A 3430-nucleotide genomic window follows, 5' to 3' on the forward strand; every position below is an offset into this window, starting at 1 on the left:
GGGGACGGGCGTCGGCCCTCCGGCCCGAGCAGAGAACGTTCGGTCACCCAAGCGGGAATCTGCGCCCCGGCCCGAGTCGGACTCGGTCGGTGCGGCCCGCTGAGGCCCTCAACTATTCCCGTACGCGGGGGTCGGGAGCTGCGGCGCTGCGCCGGCGACTTACCCGCGCGAGGCACGCACTGCGTGCGGCCAGGATGCGGAGTTGGATCGGCGCTGGTTGGGAACCCTCGGGGAACGAAGGCGGACGGCGGCCAGCCGGCGCCGACGAACCCGTCGGGGAGGGGGCTGGTGGCAGGCGCGATCGGCACTATTGCTGACTGCCGGGAGGGAAGCTGCGCCCCGGCCGAGTCAGACTCAGCCGTTGCGGCCCCCCCGAGCCCGCAGCGCGTAGCGCGGAAGCCATACGCCCCCCCGATGCGGAGCGACAGACGCCCCCGCGACCGCGGTTGGTCGGGAAGGCTTTTCGGATAGAGGTCGGACGGTGTGTGTGTGGACGGCTTCCCGTGGTGCCGCCGCTATCAAGCCGGAGGGTTTGAGAAACGACATTCGCGGAAGGACCGGCGCGGCCGGCGGACGCTCGCACGCGCGGCGCCCGACACTCAGCCGCTCGCTCGGCCTCCGTGGATCGTGGCTAGGTGGGATGGATGCCAAACCGGGTCGTCTCGGTCTCGCCGCAGTACGGTCGCGCCGGGGCCTGCGGGGCGGCGCGGGGAGCGCACGCTCACGCGGCGGCCGGGGCGCTAGAGTGCGACCCGCAGTGGGTAGGAACCGTCCACCCGACGTCGGACGAGCCGAGGCCGATGGAGGCCCTACCAAGGCGGGTCATGAGTGCCAGTCGGTCAGTTGGGTGAGGGGGTACTCGGAGGCCCGCCGGGAGCAGACGGGCGACCGGGGATGGGGGGCGTACGCGGGCGGGCGCCGGGAGAAGACGGCCCGTCCGGGGTCGAATCTCGGCCTGTGTTTTCGGAGCCGGCCGGGCATCACGCTCCCTCCTTGGATGGACAACATTCGTAGTTGACACTTTGTGTCATTTTATCCGAGCGGGCGGGCGCCTCGAGAGGCGGACCGTCCGGGGCGACTCTCGGCCTGTGTTTTCGGAGCCGGCCGGGCCTCACGCTCCCTCCTTGGATGGACAACATTCGTAGTTGACACTTTGTGTCATTTTATCCGAGCAGACGGGCGCCGCGAGGCGGACCGTCCGGGGCGACTCTCGGCCTGTGTTTTCGGAGCCGGCCGGGCATCACGCTCCCTCCTTGGATGGACAACATTCGTAGTTGACACTTTGTGTCATTTTATCCGAGCAGACGGGCGCCGCGAGGCGACCGTCCGGGGCGACTCTCGGCCTGTGTTTAAGGAGCCGGCCGGGCATCACGCTCCTTCCTTGGATGGACAACATTCGTAGTTGACACTTTGTGTCATTTTATCCGAGCGGGCGGGCGCCGCGAGGCGGACCGTCCGGGGCGACTCTCGGCCTGTGTTTAAGGAGCCGGCCGGGCATCACGCTCCTTCCTTGGATGGACAACATTCGCAGTTGACACTTTGTGTCATTTTATCCGAGCAGACGGGCGCCGCGAGGCGGACCGTCCGGGGCGACTCTCGGCCTGTGTTTTCGGAGCCGGCCGGGCATCACGCTCCCTCCTTGGATGGACAACATTCGTAGTTGACACTTTGTGTCATTTTATCCGAGCAGACGGGCGCCGCGAGGCGACCGTCCGGGGCGACTCTCGGCCTGTGTTTAAGGAGCCGGCCGGGCATCACGCTCCTTCCTTGGATGGACAACATTCGTAGTTGACACTTTGTGTCATTTTATCCGAGCGGGCGGGCGCCGCGAGGCGGACCGTCCGGGGCGACTCTCGGCCTGTGTTTAAGGAGCCGGCCGGGCATCACGCTCCTTCCTTGGATGGACAACATTCGCAGTTGACACTTTGTGTCATTTTATCCGAGCAGACGGGCGCCGCGAGGCGGACCGTCCGGGGCGACTCTCGGCCTGTGTTTTCGGAGCCGGCCGGGCATCACGCTCCCTCCTTGGATGGACAACATTCGTAGTTGACACTTTGTGTCATTTTATCCGAGCAGACGGGCGCCGCGAGGCGGACCGTCCGGGGCGACTCTCGGCCTGTGTTTAAGGAGCCGGCCGGGCATCACGCTCCTTCCTTGGATGGACAACATTCGCAGTTGACACTTTGTGTCATTTTGTTCGGCCTGTGTTTAAGGAGGCGGCCGTCCTCCACTCGGTCCGTGTTTAAGGAGCGACACTCGCGCTCCGGTTCGGCCTGTATTTAGGGAGGCGGCCGTCCTCCGCTTGGTCTGTGTTAAGGGCGACACTCTGTCCATGTTTGAGGAGCCTGGCCCTGACGCTCCTCTCCGGCCTGTGTTTAAGGAGGCGGCCGTCCTCCCCTTGGTCCGTGTTAAGGGCGACACTCGGTCCATGTTTGAGGAGCCTGGCCCTGACGCTCCTCTCCGGCCTGTGTTTAAGGAGGCGGCCGTCCTCCCCTTGGTCCGTGTTAAGGGCGACACTCGGTCCATGTTTGAGGAGCCTGGCCCTGACGCTCCTCTCCGGCCTGTGTTTAAGGAGGCGGCCGTCCTCCCCTTGGTCTGTGTTAAGGGCGACACTCGGTCCATGTTTGAGGAGCCTGGCCCTGACGCTCCTCTCCGGCCTGTGTTTAAGGAGGCGGCCGTCCTCCCCTTGGTCCGTGTTAAGGGCGACACTCGGTCCATGTTTGAGGAGCCTGGCCCTGACGCTCCTCTCCGGCCTGTGTTTAAGGAGGCGGCCGTCCTCCCCTTGGTCCGTGTTAAGGGCGACACTCGGTCCATGTTTGAGGAGCCTGGCCCTGACGCTCCTCTCCGGCCTGTGTTTAAGGAGGCGGCCGTCCTCCCCTTGGTCTGTGTTAAGGGCGACACTCGGTCCATGTTTGAGGAGCCTGGCCCTGACGCTCCTCTCCGGCCTGTGTTTAAGGAGGCGGCCGTCCTCCCCTTGGTCTGTGTTAAGGGCGACACTCGGTCCATGTTTGAGGAGCCTGGCCCTGACGCTCCTCTCCGGCCTGTGTTTAAGGAGGCGGCCGTCCTCCACTTCCTTCCATGCACCACCACATTCGCAGTTGACACTTTGCCATTTTTTCAGAGAGGTGACACTTAGTCGTTTTTTCGAAAGTTGACACTTAGTCGTTTTTTCGAAAGTTGACACTTTGCCGTTTTTTCAGAGAGGCGACACTTAGTCGTTTTTTCGAAAGTTGACACTTAGCAGTTTTTTCGAAAGTTGACACTTAGCCGTTTTTTCGAAAGTTGACACTTAGCCGTTTTTTCGAAAGTTGACACTTAGTCACTTTTTCGCCACAGTGACACCTCCAGCGCGTGCCACGGCGCTTTTCAGGTCTTCTATCCGACCTTGTGCTGTCGAGGACGGCGTGTCCGACGCCGTGGGGAGACCAGC

Source organism: Syngnathus leptorhynchus, unplaced genomic scaffold (assembly GCF_054491065.1).
Source record: "Syngnathus leptorhynchus isolate UIUO unplaced genomic scaffold, UIUO_Slep HiC_scaffold_412, whole genome shotgun sequence".
Classification (NCBI taxonomy): Eukaryota; Metazoa; Chordata; class Actinopteri; order Syngnathiformes; family Syngnathidae; genus Syngnathus; species Syngnathus leptorhynchus.